A 15439-nucleotide genomic window follows, 5' to 3' on the forward strand; every position below is an offset into this window, starting at 1 on the left:
ATGAATTTATGCCATCTGGTAGACACGCGAAGCATTGCAGCCTATTAAATCCTAATCATTATCATTTAACAGATCAGCCGCCCGTCAGCCAGGCATGAACCCAGGCTGGGAAGGCAAACGCAACGGGGCTTGTCAGAGGTGAGGAGCGGCGCATTCCAGGTATCTGCCAGGTACATACTGGGTATTTGCTCGAATAAAGTGTGTCGGTGCAGTAATGAGAAAGAAATAGCCCAGGAATTTTCTCATTTCTATTCAAAATTATATAACTTAGACCCCCCCAAAGAGTTCACAAAAAGCTCTGAGGCAATATCAAAGTACCTAAATCATTGTAAATTGCCTGAACAAACAGAGAAAACTCCCAGGTATTAAACAAGAAAATTACGCAGGAAGAACTATCAGAGGCTATCAAGTTTCTAAAGATAAACAAAACACCAGGCCTTGACTATTTTTTCTAACCTCTACTACAAGAAATTTTAGACGACTCTTTCCCCTTATGTTCTTGAAACATGTAATTCCTTTCTGTAGGGTGCTCCAATTCCAACCACTATGTCTATGGCCAACTTATCTTGGTCCAAGGTGGGGAGGAAGCGATGATTTCGGGAACACACCAAAATATAAAGGACATAAAAATGATAGTGCAGTATATCAAAACACTAGTGGTATAATACAATCTTGGCTCTATAGAAATTCCTACTTACAACAAGTAGAATTATAAACAGCAATTGTCTGACTCTGTCAGTAGATGTAGAACAGGATCTCCAGCAAAGATGGAAGCTCAGACAGGAGGTGTTTTCAGGTAAGAAATGATGCAGGAGATATCGCAGGATCAATTTCAAAGTGTGGTGTTCATAGAAGATAAAAGCGGACCATAGTATAGATCAAAATGTAAAATTTATAACATAAAATCAAGATAAAAATCGTACTTACAATAAGTACATCACACATGTACACATAAAGGTATCTTGAGACAGTGGAGTGCCAGACCCGTGTGGAACAACTCGCTATTCCGTCTCTCTGCGACTCCCGTCATGCCGCCGATGGATGGTGTCTGACGTCACATCCAGTGAAGGAGTGACGACGTCCATTCGGGAGTAAGGGAGACGAGTCACAGGGAAACAGCAGCAACTCCGGCGTCTTCACTTCAGAAGTGGCTGCAGCAAACTGATAGCTCTACGCGTTTCGCTGTACTAGGACAGCTTCCTCAGGAGCAAGATCCAACTTAGCCATTATCCATAAGGAGGGTAGAGACCCCCTCCAATGCGGAAATTATAGACCTATATCCTGCTCAATTCGGACTTGAAAATATACAGCAAGATCTTGGTAAAAGGGTTGAACCCCCCGATTCTGCCAAAGTGAATCCATACTTACCAAGTGAGTTTTGTCTTGGGCAGACAGGCCTCGGACAACACCCGAAAGATCATAAGCACCTGAACGATACAAAAGCTATTCTATTGAGCCTGGATGTTGAAAAAGCGCTTGATAGAATAAAGTGGGCATTTTAAGACCAAACAATGTTGAAATTTGGATTTAAGGGCCCATTCCTTGAGGGTGTAAGAGCCCTATATCAGATGCCTACAGATTTCGTCAAGCTTCTAGGGGGATACTCAAACCCAATCACGATTAAAACGGAACCAGACAGGGCTGCCCTTTGTCCCTGCTTCTCTTTGGTCTAATGATTGAGCCCCTGGCTGCGACAATTAGGGATGAAGTCAACATACAGGCAATCCCAATTGGGGGGACAAATGATAAAATCTCCTTATTTGCGGATGATGCAATATTAACCTTAGTTAAACCACTGATATCCCTTACCAACCTCCAGATTAAATTAGATCAATTTGGAAAAGTCTCCGGCTACAAAGTTAACAATGACAAATCAGAAGCCATAAACTTAACTCTCCCAACCCTAGAACTTAGGCTACTGCAATCAAATTTTAACTATAAATGGAGTTCCACATCTATTAAGTACCTAGGAATCAGGATTGCAAACTCCTACAACTCCCTATATCAATGTAACGACCCTCCCCTCTTTGATAAAAAATAAAAAAAGACCTGCTGGTATGGAATAAATTCCAGATATCGTGCATGGGAAGAATTATCTCCACCAAAATGAACATCCTCCCGAGACTCCTATACTATTTCCAAACCCTCCCGATAAACATCCCCCTGCTTGAGTTTATTGGATGTAGCATTGGGCTTCTCTGTCGCTTGTTATATACATTTGCCACGGTCAATAGCTCTCCATTTTGACACTTAAATACATATAAATTTTGTGGGGGCTCAGGGGTTCCTAAAATGAGCTTGCTGGGGTTCTGTGTGTTGTTTGTTAACTTATTTTCTGCTGTCAGCTGTTGGAGGTTAGTGGCATCTCCTTCCCAGGTTTTAAGATCACCCCTCCCCACTTCCCAAGTCAGCTGGTCTTTTTCATTCTACTGGATATAGATCCAATGTTGGACTTTCTCCCTCCTAATGGAGGTAAATGAGAATTTTAATCCTAATAGAGGTATATTAGTATATTATCTGGTAGTGTTAGGACGTGCGAACTGGGTCTGCCTTGTCATGGCTCACAGGCTTACAATGCTTTTGCGAAAGGGTTAAACTAAATGACCCTTTTTAAAGAAAATATCTAAGTATTTTACTGTGTATTTTGTTCATATTGGATGTAGCATTGGGCTTCTCTGTCACTTTTTGTATACATTTGCCACGCTCAGTAGCTCTCCTTTTTGACACTTATATACATATAAATTTTGTGGGGGCTGAGGGGTTCCTAAAATGAGCTTGCTGGAGTTCTGTGTGTTGTTTGTAAGAGCCCTATACCAGACGCCTACAGCTTTCGTCAAGCTTCTAGGGGGAGACTCAAATCCAATCACTATTAAAAACGGAACCAGACAGGGCTGCCCTTTGTCCCTGCTTCTCTTTGCTCTAATGATTGGCTGCGACAATTAGGGGTGAAGTCAACATACAGGCAATCCCAATTCGGGGGACAAATTATAAAATCTCCCTATTTGTGGATAATGTAATATTAACCTTAGTTAATCAACTGATGTCCCCCCAACCTCCAGATTAAATTAGATCAATTTGGAAAAGTCTCCGGCTACAAAGTTAACAATGACAAATCAGAAGCCATAAACTTAACTCTCCCAACCCCAGAAATTAGGCTACTGCAATCAAATTTTAACTATAAATGGAGTTCCACATCTATTAAGTACCTAGGAATCAGGATTGAAAACTCCTATAACTCCCTATATCAATGTAACGACCCTCCAGTTTTCATAAAATATAAAAAGCTGCAGGTATGGAATAAATTCCAGATATTGTGCATGGAAAGAATTATCTCCACCAAAACTAACATCCTCCCGAGACTCCTATACTGTACTATTTCAAAACCCTCCCGATAAACATTCCCCTGCATGAGCTTAAAAATATTAAAAAACGAATATTCCAATTCATCTGGAAAGACAAAAGGCTGAGAGTATCAAGATCGGTAATGCTGGCCCAAAAGATGAGCGGAGGCATGGGGGTTCTGGATATTAAAAATACTTTCAAGCGGCCAACTAAAACAAGTAGTAATATGGAGCAACGATCCAGAATCCTGTGGCTGGCTAGAAATTGATTTAAATAAAACATAGAATAAAATTTAAATAAAACATAGAACACAGACAGAGCCCAGTGCTACATCCAATGACACAAATACACAGTAAAGTACCTTAATATATATCTAAAATAAAAACATTTGGTCATTTAGTTTGATTCTTTGGCTAAAGCATCTTAAGCTTGCACACCAAACGCCAAGGTAGACTAAGTCTGTGCAAGTCCTAACACTAATCAATTCTTAATAACTGTATAATACCAGGAAGAAAACTCTATAATAAAGCTGTTGTGATTAGCTGCATTTTTTATTTTATTTTTTATTTTAGATATATATATTAAGGTACTTTACTGTGTATTTATGTCATTGGATGTAGCACTGGGCTCTGTCTGTGTTCTATGTTTTGTCCTTTATTTAAGTATATATTGCTATGCCCAGTAGCACTCCGCTTTGATACATATATATATATATATATATATATATATATATATATATATATAAAAGTTGTGGTTACTTTGGGGATATATATATCTCCCCCAGCACCCCTCATCCTCATATCTCCCCCTGCACCCCTCATCATCAACGTTTGTGACTCCCCCTCTCTCACACCCCCATCTCCCCCCTCACCCATACACAATACTCACCCTCCACATCACACAATACCCCCCTGCAGACCACACACATTCCACCCCCCTGTATCTCACCCCCCCTGCATCTCACATCACCCCCTCTGCACCTCACCTCACTCCCCTGCACCTCACCCCCCTGCATCTCACCTCACCCCCCTGCACCTCACATCACCCCCCTGCACCTCACCTCACTCCCCTGCTCCTCACCTCACTCCCCTGCACCTCACATTACCCCCTGCACCTCACCTTACCCCCCTGCACCTCACATCACATCTCATGCACATCACCCCTTCTGCACATCACCCCTCCTGCACATCACCCCCCCTGCACATCACCCCCCCTGCACATCATCCCCCCTGCACATCACCCCCTTGCACATCACCCCTACTGCACAACACCCCCTGTACCTACCATCACATCACCCCCCTGCACATATCCCCCTGCACCTCACATCACCCCGCTACACCTCCTCACCTCACATCAGCCCCCTGCACCTCCTCACCTCACATCAGTCCATGCACCTCCCCTACACCTCCCCTTACCCCCCTGCACCTCAGATCACGGCGGCAGAGCAGGCAGGACTGCGCACGCCCGCAAGTAGCGGGCACCGGAAGTGCCACACTGCTAGAGCGTGCAGTCTTGGGAGCGGGCTGGAGGGGAGGAGGGGGAGAGCGGGCTGGGGGGAGGAGGGGGAGAGCGAGCTTGGCTCGCGGCGGGTGGCAGAGAGGGAGAGCGGGCTTGGGGAGGGAGAGCGGACTCGGGAGGGAGGAGGAGGAGGTGGAAAGCCAACGCCAACGCGGGCCGCACAGTGAGTGCCAGTGGGCCGCATGTGGCCCGCGGGTGCGTGTTGTGCAGGCCTGATATACAGTTTTGTAAAAGGGATATCTGATTGCAATGGAAATTTATATTAAGATAAGGTGGAAACTGGTAGGCTGGCGTAAAAATGAACGACGAAGGCATAAAAGACTATTCTCTTTTGCAAAATAATAGCGACCTAGACAATCAGAAAACATAAGTGCGAGAGTGGAGGGGATAATGCATATATGTATTGTATATATATATAGATACACACACACACACACACACATATATATACTGTATATATGAAAAGTGTTTGATTGTTAGTAGATGTGGGGATTCTCATTTGTCCGTCGGTCCGCCTGCCCATGCCCCGCCTCCCCCACGGCTCTCATTAGCCAAGAGGTACACTGACATCACGGACACACCTACTACACTGTGACACACACACACACATACTGCACCGACACACTTTATTCGAGCAAATACCCGGTATGTACCTGGCAGATACCTGGAATGCGCCGCTCCTCACCTCTGACAAGCCCCGTTGCATTTGCCTTCCCAGCCTGGGTTCATGCCTGGCTGATGGGCGGCTGATCTGTTAAATGATAATGATTAGGATTTAATAGGCTGCAATTCTTCGCGTGTCTACCAAATGGCATAAATTCATGAATTGTAATGCAGTATATATATATGTAGTGTGCAGTATTGCAGCCAACGGGAATAAAATGCTTCAATCCCTGCCGGAAAATAACTCAATGCACTCGGGCAGAAAACAGTCACAAACCTCAATACACCCGGGTATACCCGAATTCGTGGGACTAGCCGAGCTCGAATAAAGTGTGTCGCCAGTGTACACACACTGCCACAGAGTCACTCTCTCCCTGCAGACTCACCCAACACACCTGGGATCACCCCTGCGGAGTCACCCACCCACCTTGGTAAGATTAACCCACTTATCACACAAATCGCCTTTGCTGTCCACCCCTCCTCTTGATGACCTCAGCACTCCCCTCACTCCCTCCGCCTTCCTGCACACTCCGCGCTCACCAGCCCGATTACTGCCCACATCTGGCCCCATCATCATCACCCTGTCGCCCGCTCCACGATAAATATTTCCGCCTTCCAGCACGCTCCACAATCCCTCTGCCTTCCCGGCCGCTCCACACTCCCTCCGCCTTCCCGGCCACTCACCATGCCACTTACTATCATCATCACCCTATCGCCCGCTCCATCTCCACCGCTACTCAGCAAAAATGCCCGCCTTCCCGCCAAACACATAACTTACCACCCTTCATCAATAAAATTTTTACCCACCGCTACTCTGAAAAAATGGCACGCTCAGCAGCCCGCTACCTTCCCCCTTGGCGTGCCTTACCCCCTTGTGGCACCCTTAACCCTGCTTGAGAGCGGGGGGGGAGGGCGGCTGACTGGGGCGGCTGGTGGGGGGACACAGGGAGCCTCCAGCCTTTCCCCGCGCACACCTCCAGCCTTCCCACAAGCGACAGCAATGCAGTAGCTGCCGCCGGCTCCCCCCCTCACCCGCAGCTTACCCTCCCCCTCCTGTCCCTCCCCCTCCTTCTATTCCCTCCCCCCCTCCTGTCCACTGTCCCTCCCTCCCCCCTCCTGTTCACTTTCCCTCCCTCCCCCCCTCCTGTCCACTGTCCCGCCCTCCCTCTAGTTGGGGGGGGGTGGAGAAAGAGAGGGGGAGTGCAGAATTAGGGGGGAGCGAACAAACAGACAGGGGGAGAGGAAGGAGCGGGAAATGTATCTCCCGGGCAACGCCGGGTCTCTCAGCTAGTATTTTTATATATATATATATATATATAAATATATATATATATATATGCTAAGAGAAAGAGCGGACCCCGCATCCACAAGATAAATAAACTAAATACCGACTTCAAATTAATACTTAATAGTAAGTCAGTGGTGCTATAAGGGCCAAATTATGTGGTATGAGAAAAGAAAGAAGAAAGACAGTTGTTATAAAAATATACCGAAATAACTATAAAATTAGATAAATCTACACAATATATTGTTCTATTAATATGCAGCAATATAAACAATATATACTGTATACTGTTGTTATATAAATATACCGAAATAAGTATAAAATTAGATAGATCTACACAATATATTGTTCTATAAATATGCAGCAATATAAACAATGATAGATATACTGTATGATATAGTTGTATAAATATACTTACGCGTTAGTTACCGTTGGTGTCCTCGTTTGTTGTTTGGTTTTTCTGTGTGCATGATACAGTAGCACACGGTGGTTGATGGCACAATGAGGCCAGAAGCAGCTAACCAGCGTTGGATATCTGAAATTCGGTATCCGCTCGTGTACATCTCCTTAATTCTCATGCTGAGATGCTTTGAAATCTTTTTAACAGGCATTTCTGCGAGTAGAAAGAAATACAAACACAAGAATGTATATTCGATGTTTAGTCTATGTGTATTCAATGTGCAGTGAATCCACAAAATGGATACGTTAATGACTCACATTAGAGTACGCCCACTTTCAACACCTGTACCTCGTCGCCATGCATAAAAGGCTACACACTTTGCATAGCCCACCACTCGATGATCTTTATCTGAACTTGCCCTTGTCCAGATACTGCATTGTGCCATTTGTTTCCATGGATCAACCCTGATTCTACGGACGCAGGAACCCACTCGCCTCTGCCGTGCCTGTGCCTGGCATGCAGAAAAAGCAAAAGGCGGCGGCGGCGACAGCCGTTTCCAAGCTAAGGCCAAAGCGACAGACTAAGGCTAATAAAGAAAACCTTATGCTGACCCCAAAGGCTAAGGGTTTTAAAACACGTAAGCCTTATTATGTCAGGAAGAAATTCGGTGATGTACACACAACGCAAAACAAATGGCAGCCAAACCATCGAGCCCGCAGGCCACTTCCTCGTTTATGCTTCGACGATTCTGTCTGCCGCCGCTCTCCCGGAAATCTACAGCCCATCTTCTCCACTACTCATCCATGACGCTGCCGCCGCTCTCCCGGAAATCCAAAGCCCATCTTCGCCACAGCTCTTCGACGACGCTGCCGCTGGTGCCCTGAAATCCACGGGTCACTTTCTCCATTACGCTTAGACCAGGGGGGCGCAAACTTTTTTCCCTGTGCCCCCCTGCCGGCTGTCCCCTCACTCCCGCGCCCCCCCCAACCCCTACTTACCCTCGCTCCGGCGTAATGACGTCACGTTGCCATAGCAACGTGACGTCACATGACCTCGCAGCATCATTCTGACGCCGCGTTGCCATGGCGATGCCGGGAGGAAGCCGCCGGAGCCACAAGTAAGTATGGTTTACAGAGGCCCTGCAGCTCCCCCGGCACTTAATTTAAGTGCCTTCGGGAAGCGCGCGGGGCCTCTGTAAACCCCGCGCCCCCCGTCGGCAGTCTCGCGCCCCCCTTGGGGGTCGCGCCCCACAGTTTGCGCACCGCTGGCTTAGACGACTCTGCCGCTTCTCGCCCGGAAATCCACAGGTCACTTTCTCCATCCCTCTTCGACGACGGTGCCGCTTCTCCTCTCCCGGAAATCCACAGTTCACCTCCTCCACCCTTCTTCAGCGATTCTGCCGCTTCTCTCCATGGAACCCCCATCTCATCCTCCATAGCACCCATCCACCCAGATGTCCACAGCACGCCATGCACAAGAACCAGCTCGTTAGACCGCATGCTGAATGGGATAAGTGTGGATATCCCCGGAATCTCTATTGTGCTGGCAAATATAGTTCTGCTTCTTGTGACCATGCTAAATATGGATCAACAGATGCAGAAGATGGATCAACGGATGGAGAAGATAGAGACTGACATAGCGGGGATACATCTTTTGCTCGGTGTTCATGCCCCTATATCCCTGAAGCCGGAGCAGGAGGGTGGCATGGATGTGATGATTGGGACCTTCGACCACTTTTCATCAGCAAGCGCACCCCCTCCACCAGAAGATTTTATGTACATGTATGCTGTTCAGGAGGAGGATAACATGACAACTTGGTCAAGACCACGCCAGGAGACAACACGGCGACCAAGACAGGAGGAAAATTTCCTCCCAGACAACTTACCCTCGCCCGCCGCCACAAGCACACCCTCTCACAGAACCCAACCTACATACGCTTGCATTGATACGGTGCCCGACATCATCCTGCGCGAGCTGCCCGACATCATCCTGCGCGAGCTGCCCAATGCACTCAGGGAGAAGTATAGGGTGATGAGTGCTGGTATGCCCCACAAGTATGCCATGTTAATTTTTAAGCACCACGTGTCCTACTTGGTGTACTGTGAGTTGGCCTACAAAGTGAACTATGAAGGAAATCGCGAAAAAAAGGCGCTTCCTGACAATTTAAGAAAGACCATTCTGGAGGAATTGCGGCGCTTTTTTTCAATTACAGATCCTTTAATGAAAGGCGTTCGAGACTGCATTAATGGCATTTTGCGCCATACAAGGCATCGGCCCTGGAAGGACAATCTGGTGGGGTACGCATTTGCGAGTGTTCAACTGTTGTTTATTTTTTGTAAATGTTTTGTTCTTAATAAAGAATTTTTTTAAATAACACCATATGGTTGTGCTGTACAGTACATGTTTTGACTTGCTGTACTTAAATAAAGGAGATGTTGCGTGTTTTAACCTGTATTAATAAAGAAATGTTTTTACTTACTGTACACACAGGACCTGCACAATTCCAGTCCCCGAGGGCCACAAACAGGTTTTCAAAGGTTATCCTAAAAACCGGGCCTGTTTGCCAATCTCGAGGACTGGAGTTGTGTAGGCCTGACTGACTGTTCTGTACACCATCCTACTGTAAATGTTTTGACTTGCTGTACTTTAATAAAGGAGATGTTGCGTTTTTTAAATTTTCTGAATAAAGATTTTTTTTTAATAACAACATGTGACTGTAAACCATACTGACTGACTGTAAATATTTTGACTTTCTGTACATAAATGTTTTCACTAGCAGTAACCATACACCTGTTGATGTTTTGAATTGCTGTGCACTTAAAATGTTTTTACATTGTACAGTATTTGTAAATAAATGTTTTTGTACTTACTCCACCAATAAAAGAAAATGTAGATTTGTTTTAAATTGTTCCATTGTCTCCTTTTATACTGTAACAAAATATAGTGTTTCTAAAAAGTACAGTACTGTCCAGGCATACTGTACTGTATACTGTAGGCATGCTCATTACTGTACATCACAAGAGTATTAAAACAATACTGTACATGCTGTACAGGTATAGAATACACATATGTACTGGAATATATGTAGAATAAATGCATACTTTTTATTTTCTTGGGTTTATTATACAGTATATATAAAAAGTATTGTATACAGTACGGTCTGAAAACATCAGCATACTGTTTCAGGTATTCTATCCTAATCAATAACAACAGCCACTAAACTGTAGACTCTGGTACGTGTTTTTTTTAAATCCGATTCAGCAATGTGCAGGCATTGTTACACAAAGCGATATTATCCATCGAAATCCCTCCATTTGCCGTTTTCCGCAAGAGATGACAAAGTTTTCTTTTCTGAGGAAAAACAAAAATAAAAGTTTTATTGTAATGGTCATTCCCCCCCTAAAGAAGTTCCCAGTCAGTCCCACCAATAATTATCTCGGGGGCGTCTCCTGTTCACATGCGCATGCGACTACCGTCGATGTGATGACACGCATATGCGTTTCAAGAAGGTTCCAATGCGCTTGCGCCTAGCGTTCCACCAATTGTTCAGTATCTACAGCACTGTAGAAGTCGCTCAGTCAATTATATTGCTTACAGGAGAATCGCTTGACTTTTGAATCGCACTGATATTGATATTTTCATAATAAAAAAAACCAGAATAAAATACGGCAACATTACTCACCATAGAATTTCCCATTCAGCTGGTGCCGGTGCCGGGCCACTGCCAGTTCAGTATTCTTGATCATACACGTTGACAGGTGACAGCGGGACTACTACACCTGTAGTCAGCTGATGAGGCTGGAAATCGCTTAGGTACATGCAAGCTTGCTAGAAACTGTACGCGAATCCGGCTCAGGTATCCGTGTGTGGACAGACAGCAAGGGTTGTCACTGACGGTCGGACCGTTATTGGAAGTCGTTGCTGGTGCTAGTGCTGGCGCATTGCTTGCCAGCGACTGACGTTTCTTACTTGGTTTTAACACGACCTTTCCTTTTTGCCGTCTGCATGATCATAGATACTGGAAAAACCCGGTGATACACACCAATACCCTCCAATAAATTCGGGATCAATACGAAAAAAACATGGATCGCTACATAACTTTTTCCTTATTGCACGCTTCCACACATGAGGAGCTGGTGAAAATTTGTAAATGTCATAGTTTTCGATAAAATACTGATAAATTTGAACAACTGTTGCCATCTAATCATCTGTTGCATTAATCGCGGCCCATATTAAAAAAGCGCACGTTCTGTCGGGTTTTTGGAACATGGGCTGCACTTGTACACTCATGGCGGGACTCTGGACAATAACAGAAACTGGTGCTTGTCTTTCTTTAATATGAAAAGAATAAATTGATACATTATTGTAAACTCTTCCTTCAGTACCAAGGCCAATTTACAATAGACCACTGTGGTATCTTTTTTAAATGAAACACCTGCAAGTCGACACATTACTGAAGTGCATGCGCATTGCAATTCATGAATATCTGCAATCTGGCGGATACGCAAAGAATTGCAACCAATTAAATCCGAACCATTCTCAATAAATACATCAACCGCGCATCAACCGTGCATAAACCGCGGTATGAATGCTGCATGAACGCGGTGAAGTGTGTGGCATTCGAAAAAAAATCCCAGAAAAATGCGGTGATGTTGGAGAATAAAAGGGGCCGCGACAGTATGTACACATGTTGGTGGTTACTCTGATTGTGTTTGGGTGGAGTCACTGGGTTTTCAGGTATATATGCATTCACTTGTTGGTAGCACTGTATACACATCCGCTTGAAAAAGACCTCTCTGTGGGGTTGAAACGTCGGTTATCTATGATGCTGTTTAAGCTAATATAACCTTTTGTCATCTTCCTACTGTGTGCTGTCTCTACTTTATCAGTCCTCGAATGGTAATGTATATTCTTTCTTTATATATATATATATATATATATATATATATATATATATATCCAAAAATTAAATAGATGATAGAGGTACCTCTACATGAAAATGTGGAATTGTAACATAGCCAGAAGAAGAGATCAGTGTATCTCGAAAGCTCGCACAAATGAAAGCATTTCGTCAGCCACAGAATTGTATCATCTATTTATTTTTTATTATTGAAGCTCGGCTAACACGGTACTGATACCTCTATATATATATATATATATATATATATATATATATATATATATATATATATTGTGACAAACGGCTTACTCCGGGGCTTCGCCGTCTGTCCGGGACAGTTAGGACACGGTCTTTAAGGGTAGGTTAAATGATGAGGCGTCACGTGCTGTTCCTTTAAACAGGCTATGCCTGGTTTATTCAGTCCCAGGAACTGAGACTGCCACAGTGCATACAACAGAAACACATCAAAACAAAAAGCTGCTCACCTGAGCGATAACTTAACTTAGATTTTCCCTGACTCAGGGTGGAAGTGGCTTTTCCACTTCCAACAACAAAACACGGTACTTTTCAGTTTTAGACAAAAAGGAACAGAATCATTTAACCTGTTTGGGGAGAGGCTTTTCCCCTCTCTGCTTCTAGCAGGCTTCCTGTCTCCAGGCTCTTGGTGAGAGGGGAGAGGAAACAGGAAATCAGTCTTAAATACCTGATTTCTAATTAGCATGACAGGTGACAGAAATCAGGCAGCAGACAAACTCTTGTCTGGATCCCTCATCCCTCAGTTCCAGCACTTGCCAACTGTGGGATGGAGTGCATGTATTATAAGGCTGCACTCCCAGGCCAAACAGGATAGAAACTGTTCAGTATCCTGGGAGCCCTATATATGGAATTTATTACCATCTCCTGGTTTCTGTCACATATCCTCCCCCCCCAGCTCAGACCTCGAGGGATGAGCGACCATGGACATTAGGAAGTGCATCCTTGACAACCCGTCAGCATTGCCATGTTTGTGCCCTGACCTGTGTTCCACAGAAAATTTAAAGGGTTGTAGGTTTAGGAACCACCTGGTCACTCTAGTATTCTTCTCTCTGTTTTGACACATCCAGGTGAGGTGTGCATGATCCGTGACAAACCGGAATTTTCTCGCCAACAGATAGTATTTGAGCGTCTCTACAGCCCACTTTATTGCGAGACACTCTTTCTCGACTATGGAGTAATTTTTCTCCTGAGGATTTAGTTTCCTACTTATATAAAGAATGGGGTGCTCCTCACCTTGAGACTTCTGGAAGAGTACAGCCCCCAGCCCTACTTCAGATGCGTCGGTTTGAACTAAAAACTCTTTAGAGAAGTCAGGTGTGACCAACAGTGGTTGGGCACAGAGAGCTTCTTTCAGGCTTCTAAAGGCCTGTTCGGTTTCGGGGGAGCACTTTAACATTAGCGGCCCTCTTGCGTTTGTGAGGTCGGTTAGTGGGGTTGCCTAAATTGCAAAATTGGGAATAAACCTTCTATAATACCAATTAATCCCAAAAAGGTCTTTACTTGTTTTTTTGTAACTGGCCTTGGCCAATTTTGTATTGCCTCTACTTTGAGTAAACCTCTGCCAATAGAATACCCCAGATACTTGGCCTCCTCCAGACCAATAGTGCATTTAGCTTGGTTGGCAGTTAGTCCAGCAGACCGAACTACTGTACGTCAAGCACAGCTTGGACCTTTGGAAGGTGGGATTGCCAATCTTCACTATGGATTACCACATCATCCAGGTAGGCGGCAGCATACCGAGCATGTGGTTTTAAAATTTTATCCATCATTCTTTGGAATGTGGCAGGAGCTCCATGTAAGCAAAAAGGCAGCACCCAATACTGAAAGAGGCCGTCTGGTGTTGAGAAGGCTGTCTTTTCTTTTGCCCTTTCTGTGAGGGGAACCTGCCAGTACCCTTTTGTTAGGTCTAGGGTCGTGAGATATCAGGCTTTGCCCAGTCTCTCTACCAGTTCATCAACACTGGGCATAGGATAAGTATCAAATTTTGACACAGCGTTTAGTTTACGGTAGTCATTGCAAAACCTTATTGTACCGTCTGGCTTTGGGATTAAAACTATAGGGGTGTTCCACCCTGTAGACGGACGTTCACAGAGGTACACAATTGGAGGCTTTAATAAGGTGAAATTATAATAAGGCTTTATTGTGCCTTTTCCTTTTCATCAGGAAATCATCCAAACACAGGGGGGGGGGGGGAACAAAGCTTCTATTCACTTGGGAATATCTCTAGTGAAAAAAACATGCAATTAATTCACAACTCCCTAAGTGAAGCATGTCTCGCAGCCCCAAAACATATAGCATGAAATAAGCAGGTATAAGCAGTCTCTTAATAATGAAAGTCTTATCTGATCCTTGGAGGGAAAATCTTCTCTGGTTCAGCTCCCTTCCCTCAGGGTGTGTCAGCATTCAGGTTCAGAAGTTTTCCCTGTGTCTTGTAATCAGCTATGCTGGGCAGAGCTCAAGACCGGTCAGCTCCAGAGATGTGTGTTCTCTTGGTCAGTCTCTCCTGGGAGACTCAAGAACACTGCTCTGTCTCTCCAAAGGTCAGCTCTCATTCAGAGCTAAGGAGTCACTTCCTGTCTCAATAGACAGGCTTTTGTAAGCAATCTAGATCAGGCAGGTGGTGTTTATTAATTGACTACCAGCAGTTAACCACCACACTGCTAGATTAAAGGCACATTACTTGAACAGGGATTACTCCCCTGTTACATACCTCCCCTGTTTGTGGGAAGTTTGGGCTTGCCACGGCCAAAGCCCATCCTTCCACTCTCATTCTAGATATCTCTGTGACTTGAATGAGAGTGGATGGAGGAAGAGAACCCTCACTCCTGTTGGAATTGGAGCCCTTTCTCCAGTTTATTTGTGTCTCCTCCTGAAGGTGTTTGAGATCAGCACCCCTCAGTCGCTCGAGGAGGACTTTTTCCAAGTATAGTCTTTTTTCTACATGTGCGGTCATGAGATTTCCCTCACGTCGGGTGCTCGTCTTATTGTAGGCATACTGTATGGCAGCAGTTGCAGAGCATTTAAAAACAGCCCTTTGAGTTTTCCGCTCTTGAAGCTGTCGCTCTACCCTTTTCCCACTCAATGGGGTTGCTAGTTCAGCCCCTTTGAGATTAAGTTGCAATTCCACACCCACTTCCAGAGATTGTCCCATCTTTTCAGCTTCATCAGCTAAGGATTCATCTGGTTTTACTTCAGCACGTGTACCTTCTTTTGTTGCCTGCTGGGTGGCTGAAGGTTTTGCTAGTGCTTGTTTAGGTGGTTCAAATTTTGCAACCTTGTCTTTCAGATTAGCGAT

The sequence above is a fragment of the Ascaphus truei genome, chromosome 1, assembly GCF_040206685.1.
Source record: "Ascaphus truei isolate aAscTru1 chromosome 1, aAscTru1.hap1, whole genome shotgun sequence".
NCBI classification, from domain to species: domain Eukaryota; kingdom Metazoa; phylum Chordata; class Amphibia; order Anura; family Ascaphidae; genus Ascaphus; species Ascaphus truei.